Source organism: Macaca nemestrina, chromosome 15 (assembly GCF_043159975.1).
Source record: "Macaca nemestrina isolate mMacNem1 chromosome 15, mMacNem.hap1, whole genome shotgun sequence".
Lineage (NCBI taxonomy): Eukaryota > Metazoa > Chordata > Mammalia > Primates > Cercopithecidae > Macaca > Macaca nemestrina.
Window position 1 is genome coordinate 11,102,128 of NC_092139.1, and position 19,115 is coordinate 11,121,242.

At 46.8% G+C, this 19,115-nt stretch overlaps 1 non-coding gene across 1 annotated transcript; it reads left to right on the plus strand.

The window, feature by feature from the left end:
• The first annotated feature begins 11,482 nt into the window (after positions 1–11,482).
• On the plus strand, positions 11,483–11,544 carry LOC112424748 (U7 small nuclear RNA). Its single transcript, XR_003015653.1, has one exon. It is a non-coding gene; the product is annotated as a U7 small nuclear RNA (small nuclear RNA).
• The last annotated feature ends 7,571 nt before the right edge of the window (positions 11,545–19,115 follow it).

Genomic DNA, 19,115 nt, shown 5'->3' on the forward strand with positions numbered 1-19,115 from the left:
ATCAGGAATGTTTCTACCTCTTCAGGCTATTTGCAACAAGACTCCAAAAAAGCTAGTCTGTTGAAAACAGACTTCTCCTCCCCCTCCTTTGTCATTTTGTTTTGGTAGGGCCAAGTGTGTATCTCTTTTTCTTAATGTTGCAATTGTTAAAATAAAAATTCATTTGACACAATCCAATTTTAGGTTTGTTTACCATTATTTTTAAAATATCCAATATGTTCAAGCTCTCTCTGCAACCTTTGCTTTCTGTGTAAGGCTATTAATTATATTCTTGTTCTTGCTGCTATAAGCTGCCCTTGTCGGCAGAGATTCAAGAGAGATGTGAAAGAGTGAGCATATTTATCAAAAGAGGAAAAAAATAAAGAAAATAAAGACAGCACGAGAGCATATTGGATACATAAACTGTTCTTCCTGAAAAGATAAATGATTTGGTAATGAATAGATCCTTTAGGCCATAAAAAATCCATTTATTTTCTTTTGAATTTGAATAGAAGAGATTTGCATTTTTTTCCTGCGCAGTTACCCTTAAATTAAAATGCAGAGCATGAGGCTAGCATACAATCAAACTAAATAATAACTGGGGCATACTGTATTATTCATAAAAACAAAATTAACAGTTTGGGGAAGGAAAGCATTGTGGTAAGAAAATGTACATTGACACCAAACACCTACTGTCAGAAGGAAAAATAAAGCGATGTAGACTACTTACGAATTGGTAATTGAAGTTTGGCATTTTATTTGGGGATGGGGAACAAGGGTCAAGGCGTTTATCTTGTATGGAATCTGCAACGTCGAAAATGTCTGCTTTTCTGATAGCAAAGTGCTAAGAACATTTCTCTGTATTTTGATGTCTAATTATACAGAGAAAGACAGTCAACGGTATTTTTTTTTTTTTTTTTCTCAAAGCAGAGTAGAATCAAGATTTTTTTTTTCCCCAAAAAAACATACCACAAGTGCATGTCTTTCTGTAGCTGGTCTGACAGGTACGATTGGCCCAGAACAGGAAGGTTGAGCAACAGCCCCGCTAATCTTCATGCCTCTTCCTTTCTGGCAGCCTTCCCTTCCCCCACCCCGCACACACAGGAGAAAGTATTCCGATGTCTTTGATCGCCATCAACCCTACAGTAGAGTCGGCTGAGAGATGGGTCTCTCGAGAGAGTTGTTCCTGCTACTCTGGTGACGACAAAGAACAAAGCCCAGGCCATGCTGAGGAGCAGTGAAAATTTGGGAGAGAGACAGCAAGAAAATTTTTTTGAATTGAGGCAATAATCTAAGATCTTCAATGTACACACACCAAACTTAAAAAGAGAAACAGGTTGTGGCAAAGTCAAAATGCCTCCTGGGGTCCAGGCAGGTGGCAAAAGAGAGGCCGGCCGCCAGGTGGGGGCCGTGGCAATCAAAGGGGAGGGGGCAGGTGTCCCTTGCCCACAGCCCCTCTATGGCCATGAGGCTTGGAGTTTGGACTTGGTGTGGCCAGAGCTCGCATTTTGTTAAGGAAAGCCAGAGATCCCAATTTTTATGTAGAAGCTTTAGAAATGTTGGCAACTATTTCAAAATGTTTGAAAACCATCTGAGCCAAAGAAAACATGACTGTAGCAAAGCCAACACTTGTCCACCAGTTTCCTATCTCTCCTTAGGAAGAACATAAAAGTGCAGAAAAGGATTATTTAAAACATACTGGACTTACACCATCGGTTACCTATTAATGGCTCCTAAACAACTGGTTGATTAGATAAACTGACTGATAGGACAGACACTTTACTTTTTTTTTTTGTTGTTGTTGTTGTTGTTGTTGTTGTTGAGACAGAGTCTCGCTTTGTCCCCCAGACTGGAGTGCAGTGGCCGGATCTCAGCTCACTGCAAGCTCCGCCTCCCGGGTTCACGCCATTCTCCTGCCTCAGCCTCCCGAGTAGCTGGGACTACAGACTTCCGCCACCTCGCCCGGCTAGGTTTTCGTATTTTTTAGTAGAGACGGGGTTTCACCGTGTTAGCCAGGATGGTCTCGATCTCCTGACCTTGTGATCCGCCCGTCTCGGCCTCCCAAAGTGCTGGGATTACAGGCTTGAGCCACCGCGCCCGGCCGACACTTTACTTTTTAACTTTGTAATATGCCGTTTATTCATTCAACTTCTTTTTTTTTTTTTTTTTTTTGAGACAGAGTCTCCCTCTGTCACCCAGGCTGGGGTGCAGTGGAGTGCAGCGCCAGGATTTTAATTCACTGCAACCTCTGCCTCCTGAATTCAAGCAATTCTCATGCTTAAGCCTCCTGAGGTAGCTGGGATTACAGGCGTGCGCCACCGCACCCAGCTAATTTTTGTAATTTTAGTAGAGACATGTTTTCGCCATGTTGGACAGGCTATTCTTGAACTCCTGGCCTCATGTGATCCATCCACCTCAGCCTCCCAAAGCAGCAGGCTTACAAGTGTGAGCCACCACACCCAGCCTAAACTTTTTTTTTTTAATTGAATGTCTACTATGTACTGGAAACTCGGCATGGCATAGAAGGCTGTTTTCCAGAGGGAAATACATCATCAGAAACCCATTATTTGGGGCATACATAGTCAATAATGCCAAGAATTTGAAAGGGAGAAATTTGAAAGGCAGTCTTACCTCTTATATTATTAATAGTGGGTCGCTTATTATATGTTAAGTAATTAAATCTTTGATTTAATGGATTTACATATATTTAAAGGGACTCATAAGAATTTCTCAAGAGCTATTTGTATTACAATGTTGAACCCAAATTTTGCCTTCATGCTGCTTAAAACATTGGCTAATTCCCTGAAAGGGGTATTCACGTTTATCTTTCGGCATTGGAAAATTGACTAGCTTACTGTATTGTAGGCATTTTTCTTTTTTTCTTTTTTTTTTTTTTTTTTGAGACGGAGTCTCGCTCTGTCGCCCAGGCTGGAGTGCAGTGGCGCAATCTCGGCTCACTGCAAGCTCCGCCTCCCGGGTTCACGCCATTTTCCTGCCTCAGCCTCCCGAGTAGCTGGGACTACAGGCGCCCGCCCCTGCGCCCGGCTAATTTTTTCTATTTTTAGTAGAGACGGGGTTTCACCATGGTCTCGATCTCCTGACCTTGTGATCCGCCCACCTCGGCCTCCCAAAGTGCTGGGATTACAGGCGTGAGCCACCACGCCCGGCCGGCATTTTTCTTTTCTCTAAAGTGATCCATTTCACAATACAACTAAGCATTTTTCCTTGAATACATTAAAGTGGAGATCTCAAGATAGTGAAGTGGTCTCATAAATGGTTAAAAAAGTGCAGATATGGGGCCAGGCACAGTTGCTCACGCCTGTAATCCCAGCACTTTGGGAGGCCGAGGCAGGCAGATCACAAGGTCAGGAGATCGAGACCATCCTGGCTAACACGGTGAAATCCCATCTCTACTAAAAATACAAAAAACTAGCCTGGCATTGGTGGCGGGCGCCTGTAGTCCCAGCTAGTCAGGAGGCTGAGACAGGAGAATGGCGTGAACCCAAGAGGTGGAGGTTGCAGTGAGTCGAGATCGCACCGCGCACTCCAGCCTGGGAAATAGAGCGAGACTCTGTCTCAAAAAAAAAAAAAAAGTGCAGATATGGGCCGGGCACTGTGGTTCACGCCTGTAATCCCAGCACTTTGGGAGGCCAAGACGTGCGGATCACCTGAGGTCAGGAGTTCAAGGCCAGCCTGGCCAACATAGCGAAAACCCGTCTCCACTAAAGATACAAAAATTAGCCAGGTGTGGTGGCGTGTGCCTGTAATCTCAGGTACTCAGGAGGCTGAGGCAGGAGAATGGCATGAACCCGGGAGGTGGAGGTTGAGGTGAGCCAAGATCGCACCACCGCACTCCAGCCTGGGCTACAGAGTGAGACTCCATCCCCCCGCAAAAAAAAAGTACAGATATCAGGCTGGGCACAATGGCTCACACCTATAATCTCAGCACTTTGGGAGGCCGAAGAGAGCAGATCACTCAAGCCCAGGAGTTCTAGACAAGACTGGGTAACATAGGGAAACGCATCTCTACAAAAAATACAAAAATTAGCTGGGCGTGGTGGTGTGCACCTGTAGTCCCAGCTACTTGGGAGGCTGAGGCACGACAATCACTTCAGCCTGAGAGGCAGAGGTTACATCAAGTAGAGATGGCGCCACTACACTCCAGCCTGGACCACAAAGTGAGAAAAGGCATAAAAAAAAAAAAAAAAGGAGGCCGGGCGCGGTGGCTCAAGCCTGTAATCCCAGCACTTTGGGAGGCCGAGACGGGCGGATCACGAGGTCAGGAGATCGAGACCATCCTGGCTAATATGGTGAAACCCCGTCTCTACTAAAAATACAAAAAACTAGCCGGGCGAGGTGGTGGGCGCCTGTAGTCCCAGCTACTCGGGAGGCTGAGGCAGGAGAATGGCGTGAACCCGGGAGGCGGAGCTTGCAGTGAGCTGAGATCCGGCCACTGCACTCCAGCCTGGGCGACAAAGCGAGACTCTGTCTCAAAAAAAAAAAAAAAAAAAAAAAAAAAAAGGGAGAGCATCTCTCAGATGTGAAAGTCTGGACACACAATGATGTTTGCACAGGGTTAAATTTGGAATAATCATAAATTGCAAAGAAACTAAATGTCCCTCAAAAGCTGCCAAAGGGGGCTGGATGCGGTGGCTCACACCTGTAATCCCAGCACTTTGGGAGGCCTAGAGGGACGGATCACCTGAGGTCAAGAGTTCGAGACCAGCCTGGCCAACATGGAGAAACCCCGCATCTACTAAAAATACAAAAATTGGCTGGGGGTGGTGGCACCTACCTGTAATCCCAGCTACTCAGGAGGCTGAGGCAGGGGAATCTCTCGAATCTGGGAGGTGGAGGTTGCAGTGAGCCGAAATCACGCCACTGCACTCCAGCTTGGGTGACAGAGTAAGACACTGTCTCAAAAAAAAAAGAAAAAAAGAAAAGAAAAGCCTGGGCACAGTGGCTCACGCCTATAATCCCAACATTTTGGGAGGCCAAGGTGGGCTGGATCACCTGAGGTCGGGAGTTTGAGGCCAGCCTGGCCAACATGGCGAAACCCTGTCTCTACTAAAAATACGAAAATTAGCCGGGTGCAGTGGTGGGCGCCTGTAATCCCAGCTACTCTACTCGGGAGGCTGATGCAGGAGAATTGCTTGAACGCAGAAGGCAGAGGTTGCAATGAGTCGAAATCATGCCACTGCACTCCAGCCTGGGCAAAAAGGTGAGACTCCATCTCAAAAAACAAAAAACAAACAAAAAAGCTGTCAAAGGGTTGCATAAACTATGGTTGCGGCCGGGCGCGGTGGCTCACGCCTGTAATCCCAGCACTTTGGGAGGCCGAGGCGGGCAGATCACGAGGTCAGGAGATCGAGACCATCCTGGCTAACACAGTGAAACCCCGTCTCTACTAAATTACAAAAAATTAGCCGGGCATGGTGGCAGGCCCCTGTGGTCTCAGCTACTTGGGAGGCTGAGGCAGGAGAATGGCGTGAACCCAGGAGGTGGAGATTGCAGTGAGCCGAGATGGTGCCACTGCACTCCAGCCTGGGAAACACAGTGAGACTCCTTCTCAAATAAATAAATAAACAAACAAACAAACAAACCTATGGTTCAACCATTAGCAATGTTAATTTATGTTTATTATTGCATTAAAAAGTCTCTGACTGGCCAGGCGCAAGTGACTTATGCCTGTAATCCCAGCACTTTGGGAGGCCAAGGTGGGCGGATCACAAAGATAGCAGTTTGTAACCAGCCTGGCCAATATGGTGAAACCCCCGTCTCTACTGAATATACAAAAATTAGCCCGAGGCCGGGCACGGTGGCTCACACCTGTAATCCCAGCACTTTGGGAGGCCGAGGCAGGCGGATCATGAGGTCAAGAGATCGAGACCATCCTGGCTAACACGGTGAAATCCTGTCTCCACTAAAAATACAAAAAATTAGCCATCTCAAAAAAAAAAAAAAAAAATTAGTGGGGCGTGGTGGCAGGCACCTGTAGTCCCAGCTACTCAGGAAGCTGAGGCAAAAGAATCACTTGAACCCGGGAGGCAGAGGTTGCAGTGAGCTGGGATCGCACCACTGCACTCCAGCCTGGGCGACAGAGCGAGACTCTGTCTCAAAAAAAAAAAAAAAGTCTGTGATATAGTGCACAGAATTTGTAGAGTATAATTGTATTTATGTAAAATTACTGTGTAAGAGAAGCCTAAAATGATGTTCACTAAGAGTTAAGGATGCTCTTTTTTATGTAGTAGAATCTTAGATGACTTCAAGTCTCTTTGTACTTTTCTTTAAAGCTGAACACAAGCGGTTTAGACAATAGCAAAATCTCTTTTCAGAAGAGCTGGGAACATATGAAGCAGAGAAACAACTTGGCCTGGAGTGGTGGCTCATGCCTGTAATCCCAACATTTTTTTTTTTTTTTTTTTTTTTGAGACGGAGTCTCGCTCTCTCTCCCAGGCTGGAGTGCAGTGGCACGATCTCGGCTCACTGCAAGCTCCACCTCCCGGGTTCACGCCATTCTCCTGCCTCAGCCTCCCGAGTAGCTGGGACTACAGGCGCCCACCACCGCACGTGGCTAATTTTTTGAAGTTTTTAGTAGAGACAGGGTTTCACCATGTTAGCCAGGATGGCCTTGATCTCTTGACCTCGTGATCTGCCCTCCTCAGCCTCCCAAAGTGCTGGGATTACAGGCGTGAGCCACCACGCCTGGCCAATCCCAACATTTTGAAAGGGACTGAGGTGGGAGGATTACTTAAGGCCAGGAGTTTAAGATCAGCCTGGTCAATGTAGCAAGACCCCCACCTCTATTTATAAATTTTAATAAGAAAACATAAATAAATAATACAGAGAGAAAACTTGAGTGCAGAGTGGGCATGAGAAAAAGCCAAGAAAGTGTAAATAGAAAAACCAAATACATAAATTTCTCAATTAAATAATATTTCCGGACATGGTGGCTCTCACCTGTAATCCCAGGACTTTGGGAGGCCGAGGCTGGCAGATCACCTGAGATCAGGAGTTCGAGACTAGCCTGACCAACATGGTGAAATCATGTCTCTACTAAAAATACAAAAAATTAGCTGGGCGTGGTGGCGCATGCCTGTAATCCCAGCTACTCAGGAGGCTGAGGCAGGAGAATAGCTTGAACTCTGGAGGCAGAGGTTGCAATGAGCCGAAATCAAGCTATTGCACTCCAGCCTGGGCGACAGTGTGAGATTCCATCTCAAAAAAAAAAAAAAAAAAAGAAAAAGGAATGAGCTGGTCATCTGCCTGCCTTGCTCCTGGATTCTAACCAACATCTCATGTGAAATTACGTTCTGGTTCTGATGAGTGTACCATGCTTGCTTGGGTTTCTTGTAGACACAGCACTATGTTAGAGTTTTCCAGACTATATTCTACAATGTTAATAAGTCATAGAATACACTACAACAGAAATTTCTGTGGTCAAATCAGCATAGGACATGCTGGGTTAGAGAAAATCAAACTGTTTTCTTTCCTACAGAGCTTCTTGTATTTATGTAAAATTACACATGAACACGTGCTGTAGATTTCCAAGGGGAGATTATATTTCCTGAATTTATTGACCATAGAACTAGTCACTCTTCAAAGAACAACTGAATTCTTCAAGAGGATAAAATGTGAGTCATCCTTGTTTTTTTTTTTTTTTAAAAAAGACCTGGCCGGGCGCGGTGGCTCAAGCCTGTAATCCCAGCACTTTGGGAGGCCGAGACGGGCGGATCACGAGGTCAGGAGATCGAGACCATCCTGGCTAATATGGTGAAACCCCGTCTCTACTAAAAATACAAAAAACTAGCCGGGCGAGGTGGTGGGCGCCTGTAGTCCCAGCTACTCGGGAGGCTGAGGCAGGAGAATGGCGTAAACCCGGGAGGCGGAGCTTGCAGTGAGCTGAGATCCGGCCACTGCACTCCAGCCTGGGCGACAAAGCGAGACTCCGTCTCAAAAAAAAAAAAAAAAAAAAAAAAAAAGACCTATATTTTATTTTCCTATTTTTAAAATATTCTACTATTTCCTAAAAATCCACAGCTATTTTTTCCATTACTTTATTCCACCATCTCCTAAACCAGTGGTTTGCAAAGATGTTTGTGTAAGGGACAATTCATAAAAGATGAGGCCAGTCGCGGTGGCTCATGTCTGTAATCCCAGCACTTTGGTAGGCCAAGGTGGGCGGATCACCTGAGGTCGGGAGTTGGAGATCAGCTTGGCTAACATGGTGAAACCCTGTCTCTACTAAAAATACAAAAATTAGCCGAGCGTGGTGGTGGGCGCCTGTAATCCCAGCTACTCGGGAGGCTGAGGCAGGAGAATTGCACCCAGGAGACAGATGTTGCAGTGAGCCGACATGGTGCCACTGCACTCCAGCCTGGGTGACAGAGTGAGACTCTGTCTCAAAAAAAAAAAAAAAAAAGAACAAGAAAGAAAGAAAAGATGAAAATGTTTGTAAAGGTATATATAGTCATGCAAAGAGCTTTATTACATTGGGTGGGGTATATTTTTATGACTTAATTTACTTACCTTGACGGATTCTATGGTGATGATTAGGAATGAGAAAATGTCTGACATGTAATAAGCACTGTCTTAGTTCAGGCTCATGTAACCAATTACTATAGACTGGGTGGCTTAAATAGTATGTAGTTCTCAGTTCTGACAGCTGGAATTCCCAAGATCAGGGCACCAGTATGGTTGGGCCCTAGTGATGGCCTTCTTACCAGTTGTACGCAGCTGACTTCTCCCTATATTCTCACATGGTGGAAAGAGGACGAGCTAACTCTGTGGCTTCTTCTTCTAAGGGGTCACTAATCCCTTTCATGAGAGATCGTCTCTCATAACCTATTGCCTTCCAAAAGCCCCACCTCCACTCAAACACCACCATATTGGGGACTGGATTTCAACATATGAATTTTGAGCAGACACATTCAGAGTCCATAACAAGCACTCAGTAAATATTATCCAAACATAACTTTTTTTTTTTTTTTGAGATAGAGTCTCACTCTGTCACTCAGGCCGGTGTGCAATGGCATGATCTCAGCTCACTACAACCTCCATCTCCCAGGTTCAAGCAATTCTCCTGCCTCAGACTCCCAAGTAGCTGGGATTACAGGTGCCCGACACCACGCCAGGCTAATTTTTGTATTTTTGGTAGAGATGGGGTTTCACCATATTGGCTGGGCTGGTCTCGAACTCCTGACCTTGTGATGCGCCCACCTCAGCCTCCCAAAGTGTTGTGATTATAGGCGTGAGCCCCCACACCTGGCCAAACATAACTATTCTTTTAATACAATAATTCCATGAAATAGGGCCTACTACCTCCCTCTTTTTTGTTGTTGATTTTTAATTTTTAAGAGATGAGGTCTCACCATGTTGCCCAGGCTGGACTTGAACTCCCAGGCTCAAGCAATCCTCCCACCCAAACCCTTTGAGTAGCTGGGATGACAGGCACAAACTACCACGCCCAGCTAGCTCCCTTATTTATTTATTTATAGACAGGGTCTTGCTCTATTGCCCAGGTGAGAGCAGAGTGGCACAATAATGGCTCACTGCAGCTTCGACCTCCCAGGCTTAAGCAGTCCTCCCACCTCAGCCTCCCAAGTAGCTGGGACCACAGGCGTGTGCCATCACACCTGGCTAATTTTTTTATTTTTGTGGAGATGGAGTCTCCTTATGCTGCCCAGGCTGATCCTGAACTCCTGGGCTCAAGTGATCCTCCTATCTTGGCCTCCTAAAATGCTGGAATAGGCCAGGCGCAGTGCCTTAAACCTGTAATCCCAGCACTTTGGGAGGCCGAGACGGGTGGATCACGAGGTCAGGAGATCGAGACCATCCTGGCTAACATGGTGAAACCCCATCTCTACTAAAAAATACAAAAAATTAGCCGGGTGTGGTGGCAGGCGCCTGTAGTCCCAGCTACTCGGGAGGCTGAGGCAGGAGAATAGCGTAAACCCGGGAGGCGGAGCTTGCAGTGAGCTGAGATCCGGCCACTGCACTCCAGCCTGGGCGTCAGAGCGAGACTCCGTCTCAAAAAAAAAAATAAATAAATAATAAAAATAAATAAATCAGTAAAATGCTGGAATTACAAGTATGAGCCACAATGCCTGGCCTAGCTTTCTTATTTTACAGATGAAAAAATGAAAGCAGGGCCGGGCATGGTGGTTCACGCCTGTAATTCCAGTACTTTGGGAGGCCGAGGTGGGCGGATCACCTGAGGTCAGGAGTTCAAGACCAGCCTGACTAACATGGAGAAACCCCGTCTCTACTAAAAAATACAAAAATTAGCTGGGCATGGTGTCACATGCCTGTAATCCCAGCTACTCAGGAGGCTGAGGCAGGAGAATCGTTTGAACCCGGGAGGTGGAGGTTGCGGTGAGCTGAGATTGTGCCATTGCACTCCAGCCTGGGCGACAGAGTGAGACTCTGTCTCAGAAAAAAAGAAAAAAGAAAAAGAAAGCTGTGCGTATTGGCACGAACATGTGATCCGAGATTAGTTGAGAGGCTGAGGTGGGAGGATCACTTGAAACCCGGAGGCAGAGGTTGCAGCAAGCTCAGCTGGCACCACTGCACTCCAGCCTGGGCAACAGAGCAAGATCCTGTCTCAAATAAAACAAAACAACAAAAGCAAGTCAAAAAGGAAAAGAAAGTTGCACAAAGTCACACAAGAGTAAACAGTAGGACAGGGATTAAAACCCAAATCCTCTGACCCAAGAGCTCAAACTATAATCCAGAAAAACTTTTTCTTTTTTTGTGGTTTTAAGGAGCATAAAGTTTAATAAGCAAGAAAGAAGGAAGAAGGAAGAGAATAGCCACCCTGTACAGAGACGAAGGAAGGGGTCTTGGAACAAAGAGAAACCCCCCAGAAAAACTTTTAATGAAGGTAGCTCTGAGCCAAGCAGAAAGGAAAAGGTCATTAGGCAGCTATTATTATGCCTATGCTGTGCTAAATGCTCTAAGTAAGGGAGTGGTTCTCGGCACTAGATTGGACTTCAGTCTTCAGATGAAGGACTCTAGAGCACAGGTTTATAACAACCTGCAATAGGGAAATAAACCCTATAAATGTGGGCGGGACTTTCTCCAACATAAAATTTATCCATTCACTTAGAACACCCCACAGCAAAGGCCGGGCACAGTGGCACATTCCTGTAATCTCAGCACTTTGGGAAGCTGAGGAAGGCGGATCATCTGAGGTCAGGAGTTTGAGAACAGCCTGACCAACATGGTGAAACCCCGTCTCTACTAAATATACAAAAATTAGCCGAGCATGGTGGCACACGCCTATAATCCCAGCTACTTGGGAGGCTGAGGCAGGAGAATCGCTTGAACCTGAGAGGCAGAGGTTGCGGTGAGCCAAGATCGCATCACTGCACTCTAGCCTAGGCAACAGAGCGAGACTCCATCTCAACAGAAATAAATAAATAAATAAATAAATAAGAACATCCCACAGCAGAAGTTCATTCATTTATTCATTCATTTATTTTATTGTTCAACAACTACATCTTAGTGTTACAACTCTTTTAGAATTTCTCTAGCAGGCTTTCCAGTTTTCGCTGAAAAGCTCCCTTAAGAAAACTGGAAAAAAAAAAAAACTAAAAAAACCCCTACATCTTTCTTTCTTTTTTTTTGAGACAGGGTCTCACTCTGTCCCCCAGGCTGGAGTGCAGTGGCATGATCTCAGCTCACTGCAACCTCCGCCTTCTGGGTTTAAGCGATCCTCCTGCCTCAGCTTCCCGAGTAGCTGGGATTACAGGCACCCACCACCACACCCGGCTAATTTTTGTATTTTTAGTAGAGACAGGTTTTCACCATGTTGGCCAGGCTGGTCTCAAACTCTTGACCTCAAGTGATCTGTCGGCCCCAGCCTCCCAAAATGTTGGAATTACAGGCATGAGCCACTGCACTTGGCCAAAAAGCGACATCTTAAGCACCTACTAGAAGCCAGGCACTGTGTTCAGTTTTGTGCCCAATGTTGTGAATACAATATTCCGCCCACAAAGGCAAAGACCCCATGATCCTTACTCAAACACAGTGATCACCATCAAAACAATGAGAATTTTAAAAGGTTGGAAATTGGGAGGCCAAGGCAGCCGGATCAACCTGAGATCAGGAGTTTGAGACCAGCCTGACCAACATGGTGAAACCCGTCTCTACTAAACATACAAAAATTAGCCAGGCATGGTGGCACATTCCTGTAATCCCAGCTACTTGGGAGGCTGAGGCTTGAGAATCGCTTGAACCCAGGAGGCAGAGGTTGCAGTGAACCGAGATTGCACCATTGCATTGCACTCTAGCCTTGGTGACAAGAGTGAAACTCTATCTCAAAAAATAAAATAGCCGGGCGCGGTGGCTCACGCCTGTAATCCCAGCACTTTGGGAGGCCGAGGTGGGCGGATCACAAGGTCAGGAGATCGAGACCACGGTGAAACCCCGTCTCTACTAAAAATACAAAAAACCTAGCTGGGCGAGGTGGCGGGCGCCTGTAGTCCCAGCTACTCAGGAGGCTGAGGCAGGAGAATGGCGTAAACCCAGGAGGCGGAGCTTGCAGTGAGCCGAGATCGCGCCACTGCACTCCAGCCTGGGCGACAGAGCGAGACTTCGTCTCAAAAAACAAAAAACAAAAACAAAAACAAAAAAATAAATAAATAAATAAATAAAATAAATAAAATAAAATAACAAAAGTAAATAAAAGTTGGAATTTAAGATTGGGTAAGGTATTTGATTTTCAATCATGAACTTATTCTTTTCTTTTCTTTTCTTTTCTTTTCTTTTTGTTGTTGTTGTTGTTCTGCCTGGACAATCCCTACTGCAGAAGAAAATAATTTTTTTTTTTTTTTTGAAACGGAGTCTCACACTGTCGCAGGGGCTGGTGTGCAGTGGCACTATCTCGGCTCACTGCAACCTCTGGTTGCAGTGCTCCCGGGTTCAAGAGATTCTCCTGCCTCAGCCTCCCGAGTAGCTAGGATTACAGGCGCCAGCCACCACACCCAGTCCAGCTAATTATTTGTATTTTTAGTAGGGACAGGGTTTCACTATGTGGGCCAGGCTGGTCTTTTTTTTTTTTTTTTTTTTTTTGAGACGGAGTATTGCTCTGTCACCCAGGCTGGAGTGCAGTGGCCGGATCTCAGCTCACTGCAAGCTCCGCCTCCCAGGTTCACGCCATTCTCCTGCCTCAGCCTCCCGAGTAGCTGGGACTACAGGCGCCTGCCACCTCGCCCGGCTAAGTTTTTGTATTTTTAGTAGAGACGGGGTTTCACTGTGTTAGCCAGGATGGTCTCGATCTCCTGACCTCGTGATCCGCCCGTCTCGGCCTCCCAAAGTGCTGGGATTACAGGCTTGAGCCACCGTGCCCGGCCTGGCCAGGCTGGTCTTGAACTCCTGACCTCATGATCCGCCCACCTCGGCCTCCCAAAGTGCTGGGATTAAAGGCGTAAGCCACCGTGCCCGGCCATAGAAGAAAATAATTTTAACGTATCCTTTTTTAGAGGGTCTGAAAATAGATTTACGTTGTTCAGCTACAAAAAAAAGCCGGTGCTTTCTGGGCATAATCATTGCTAATGTATGTGTAATACACTAAGGTTTAAAGTGTGCTTGTGCGAACAATGTTCAAGTAGTTCTCTAAAGTCTTATAGGAAAATAAGATGTGAAAACCAAGGCTCAGGAAGGCTAATGGATTTGCATGAGATCACTTGGGCAGCAATCCTGACCCAGCTATTGGTTTGATGGTTATTGTTACTATTATCACCATATGGCATTCCCTTAATACCTCAAGTTAGCTGGGACACCTCTCTTCCCTACAAACTTCAAGAGTCTGCCAGGTGCGGTGGCTCACGCCTATAATCCCAGCACTTTGGGAGGCCGAGGCGGGCGGATCACCTGAGGTCAGGAGTTGGAGACCAGCCTGACCAACGTGGAGAAACCCCATCTCTACTAAAAAGACAAAAATTAATTGGGCATGGTGGCACATGCCTGTAATTCCAGTTACTCGGGAGACCGAGGCGGGAGAATCACTTGAACCCAGGAAGCAGAGGTTGAGGTAAGCCAAGATCGCACCATTGCACTCCAGCCTGGGCAACAAGAGTGAAACTCCATCCCCCCCCCCAAAAAAAGAGTCTAATCTACATTCCCAAGACTGTAGGGTATGTGTGCACAAGAATGTATACATAAAAAGTCTTTATAATCTCTATTGCTAAATTTGAAATGTAAGTAAAGTACAACTATCAAGAGCATCCAATTCCAGGTACTTCTGGTCACATTAGACATCTTCAAAAAATATATATGGAAGGCGTGGTGGCTCACACCTGCTGTAATCCAGCACTTTGGGAGGTAAAGGTGGGATTGCTTGAGGCCAGTAGTTGAGACCATCCTGGGCAACACAGTGAGGCTCTCATCTCTACAAATAAAAAGGTAGCGGGTGTGGTGGTTGCACACCTGTAGTCCCAACTACTTAGAAGGCTAAGGCAGGAGGATTTTCCTGAGCCTGTGAGGTTGAGGCTACAGTGAGCCATGATGGCACCACTGCACTCCAGCCCAGGCAACACAGCAAGACCCTATATGACGCAGGCAGAGGATGGGTGACCATATGGAACAGAGACAAGCTGTCCCAGCTGAGGACCCCTTGAGTATCTGTGACAATCAGTGGATGCGGGAGCAAGGCGATCCTAGATTTGCTGACCACAGACACATGAGAGAGCCCAGTAGAGATCAGCCTATCTGGCTAAATCTAGAATATGCCAGGTGCAGTGGCTCATGACTGTAATTGCAGCATTTTGGGAGGCCAAGATGGGAGGATTACTTGAGCTCAGGAGTTCAAGACCAGCCTGAACAACATAGTGAGCCTCCATCTCTACAAAAATAAAAAAGATTAGCTCAGCATGGTGGCACATGCCTGTGGTCCCAGCTACTTGGGAGATCAATGTGGGGGGCTTAGGCCCAGGAGGTCAAAGATGCAGTGAGCCATGATCGTACCACTCCACTCTGGCCTGGACAACAGAGTGAGACCCTGTCTCAAAAAAAAAAAAAGAGGAAGAAGAATATGGCATATAAAAAATGGTTGTTGCTTTAAGCTATTAACTTTTTGGGTGGTTTGTTACACAGCAAAAGCTAACCAATACAGCCAGATGTGATGGTTCATGCTCCCAGCAGTTTGGGATGCTGAGGTGGGAGAATCATTTAAGCCCAGGAGTTAAGGCCAGCCTGGGCAACACAGCAAGACCCTGTCTCTACAAAAAATAAAAAAGCCAGGCCTGATGAAGCATGCCTGTATTCCTAGCTACTTTGGAGGATGAGGCGGGAGGATCCCTAATCCCAAGAGTTGAAGGATATAGTGAGCTATGATCTGCCCACCGCACTCTAGGCTGAGGGACATAGCAAGATCCTGTTGCTTTAAAAAAAAAAAGAACCGGGCGTGGTGGCTCACGCCTGTAATCCCAGCACTTTGGGAGGCTGAGGCGGGCGGATCATGGAGTCAAGAGATCGAGACCATCCTGGCCAACATGGTGAAACCCCGTCTCTACCAAAAATACAAAAATTAGCCAGCCGTGGTGGTGGGCGCCTGTAGTCCCAGCTATTTGGGAAGCTGAGGCAGGAGAATCACTTGAACTAGGGAGGCGGAGGTTGCAATGAGCCGAGATCGTGCCACTGCACTCCAGCCCTGGTGACAGAGTGAGACTCTCTCTCAAAAACAAGAAAAAGAAAAAATTTTGAAAAATTGAAAAAAGCTAACCAATGCACTGAGTAAATAAATTAGGTTGGCCAGCCGGGCACGGTGGCTCAAGCCTGTAATCCCAGCACTTTGGGAGGCTGAGACGGGCGGATCACAAGGTCAGGAGATCGAGACCATCCTGGCTAACACGGTGAAACCCCGTCTCTACTAAAAAAAATACAAAAAACTAGCCGGGCGAGGTGGCGGGCGCCTGTGGTCCCAGCTACTCCGGAGGCTGAGGCAGGAGAATGGCGTAAACCCGGGAGGCGGAGCTTGCAGTGAGCTGAGATCCAGCCACTGCACTCCAGCCTGGGCGACAGAGCCAGACTCAGTCTCAAAAAATAAATAAATAAATAAATAAATAAATAAATAAATAAATAAATAAATTAGGTTGGCCAAACTGCATTGGCCTGAAAAACAAAAAAACTTTTTTTTTTTTTTAACCAGAGCCTACACCTGCTATCAGAGGCCTTTGGCTCTAAAGAAGAGGAAAACACTATCTAATTGCTTTGATTTTTTTGTTTTTGACCTCCAGAATTCCTTCAATGCTCATTTCTCTGAAATATACATATATATTTCCTTGCTGTTTCTTCCATTACCAAAAACCTGGTGTATTTCACACACGTTGTTAATTACAGAGGCCATATGTAATTAACAAGCAAAACTGTGGTTGGAAACTTAATTGTGCATACAAGTGGCCGCCTAAATGTTCAAATTAAAAGGTTAGCCATTCAACCACTACATTGTAAATGCAAGGGAAATTTCTCCCAGAACTTTCCAAGATTTGAAATGGTACTTAAAGGTCAATCTATACAACAGTAGCTAAGATAGACACAATTCGTTCATCAACACCCACTGTGTGGCAGGCATTCTGCCAGGTGTGTAAGACAGAGCAGAGAGCAGGACTTCACTGGGTTTCAGGCACTAAGGAGCTTGTATCCTACACACCAAGGGCTTTGACTTTTTAAGTTTACTTGGCTGGGGTCAAGTCAAGAAGCTCTATTAAGCATCCACCCTTTGAAGTGTGTTAGGAGAAATGGAGAGAAAAAGACTTACTTTAAAATTTTTGTTTAGCAAAGGCCGGGCGCAGTGGCTCAAGCCTGTAATCCCAGCACTTTGGGAGGCCGAGACGGGTGGATCACGAGGTCAGGAGATCGAGACCATCCTGGCTAACACGGTGAAACCCCGTCTCTACTAAAAAATACAAAAAACTAGCCGGGCGAGGTGGCGGACGCTTGTAGTCCCAGCTACTCGGGAGGCTGAAGCAGGAGAATGGCGTGAACCCGGGAGGCGGAGCTTGCAGTGAGCTGAGGTCCGGCCACTGCACTCCAGCCTGGGTGACAGAGCGAGACTCCGTCTCAAAAAAAAAAAAAAAAAAATTTTGTTTAGCAATTCTTCAGGATACTTTGATACAAAAATCAATGCTTTTTTTTTTAGACTGAGTCTTGGAGTCTCGCTCTGTCACCAGGCTGGAATGCAGTGGTGTGATCTCGGCTCACTGCAACCTCTGCCTCCTGGGTTCAAGCGATTCTCCTGCCTCACTCAGCCTCCTGGGTAGCTGGGACTACAGGAGCACGCCACCACACCCAACTAATTTTTGTATTTTTGGTAGAGACAGGGTTTCACCATATTGGCCAGGATGGTCTCAAGCTCTTGACCTAGTGATCCGCCTGCCTTGGCTTCCCAAAGTGCTGGGATTACAGGCATGAGCCACCACACCAGGCCCAATGCATTTTCTTCATTGTTTTCATGGAATTGCCTGATCATTTGAATGAATAAAGAATATATTGTTTGGAGGTGGGGGGCAGTAGCTCTCACCTGTAATCCCAGTACTTTGGGAGGCCAAGGCAGGCAAATCACTTGAGTTCAGTAGTTCCAGACCCGCCTGGCCAACATGGCCAGACAGGTTTTGTAGAAACCCTGTCTCTACAAAAATAGAAAATTGGGCCGGGCGCGGTGGCTCAAGCCTGTAATCCCAGCACTTTGGGAGGCCGAGGCGGGCGGATCACAAGGTCAGGAGATCGAGACCACAGTGAAACCCCGTCTCTACTAAAAATACAAAAAAAAAAAATTAGCCGGGCGCGGTGGCGGGCGCCTGTAGTCCCAGCTACTCAGGAGGCTGAGGCAGGAGAATGGCAGGAACCCGGGAGGCGGAGCTTGCAGTGAGCCGAGATCGCGCCACTGCACTCCAGCCTGGGCAACAGCGTGAGACTCCGTCTCAAAAAAAAAAAAAAAAAAAAAAAAAAAAAGAAAATTGAACCGAGTGTGGTGGCGCACACCTGTAATCCCAGTTACTTCGGAGGCTGAGGCCAGAGAATCACTTGAACCTGGGAGCAGGAAGTTGCAGTGAGCCAAGATCGTGCCACTGTACTCCAGCCTGGGCAACAGAGCGAGACTCTGTCTCAAAAACAAAACAAACAAAAGGATATATTGGGTCGGGAGCTGTGGTTCACGCCTGTAATCCCACCACTTTGGGAGGCCGAGGTGGATGGATCATGAGGTCAGGAGATCGAGATCATCCTGGCTAACATGGTGAAACCCCATCTCTACCAAAAAAATACAAAAAATTACCCGGGCGTGGTGGCAGGTGCCTGTAGTCCTAGCTACTCAGGAGGCTGAGGCAGGAGAATGGCATGAACCCGGGAGGCAGAGCTTACAGTGAGCAGAGATTGCGCCACTGCACTCCAGCCTGGGTGGCACAGTGAGACTCTGTCTCAAAAAACAAAAATGAAGGCCGGGCGCGGTGGCTCAAGCCTGTAATCCCAGCACTTTGGGAGGCCGAGACGGGCAGATCACTAGGTCAGGAGATCGAGACCATCCTGGCTAACACAGTGAAACCCCGTCTCTACTAAAAAATACAAAAAACTAGCCGGGCGAGGTGGCGGGCGCCTGTAGTCCCAGCTACTCAGGAGGCTGAGACAGGAGAATGGCCCGAACCCGGGAGGCGGAGCTTGCAGTGAGCTGAGATCCGGCCACTGCACTCCAGCCTGGGCGACAGAGCGAGACTCCGTCTCAAAAAAAAAAAAAAAAAATGAAAAAAAAGGATATATTGATATATTGTTTGGGGCACTGGAGAGGCATCAACTATTACATACATGAACTCTCCGGATGCCTACGTCCTCACTCACAGCCAAGGCAACTGGAGAATTGTAGCAACCACATAACTGAGGTTTCTGGATTGGCAAATCACTCAAGATTGTCTTTTTTTTTTTTTTTTTTTTTGAGACGGAGTCTCACGCTGTTGCCCAGGCTGGAGTGCAGTGGCGCGATCTCAGCTCACTGCAAGCTCCGCCTCCTGGGTTCACGCCATTCTCCTGCCTCAGCCTCCTGAGTAGCTAGGACTACAGGCGCCCGCCACCGCGCCCGGCTAATTTTTTGTATTTTTAGTAGAGACGGGGTTTCACTGTGGTCTCGATCTCCTGACCTTGTGATC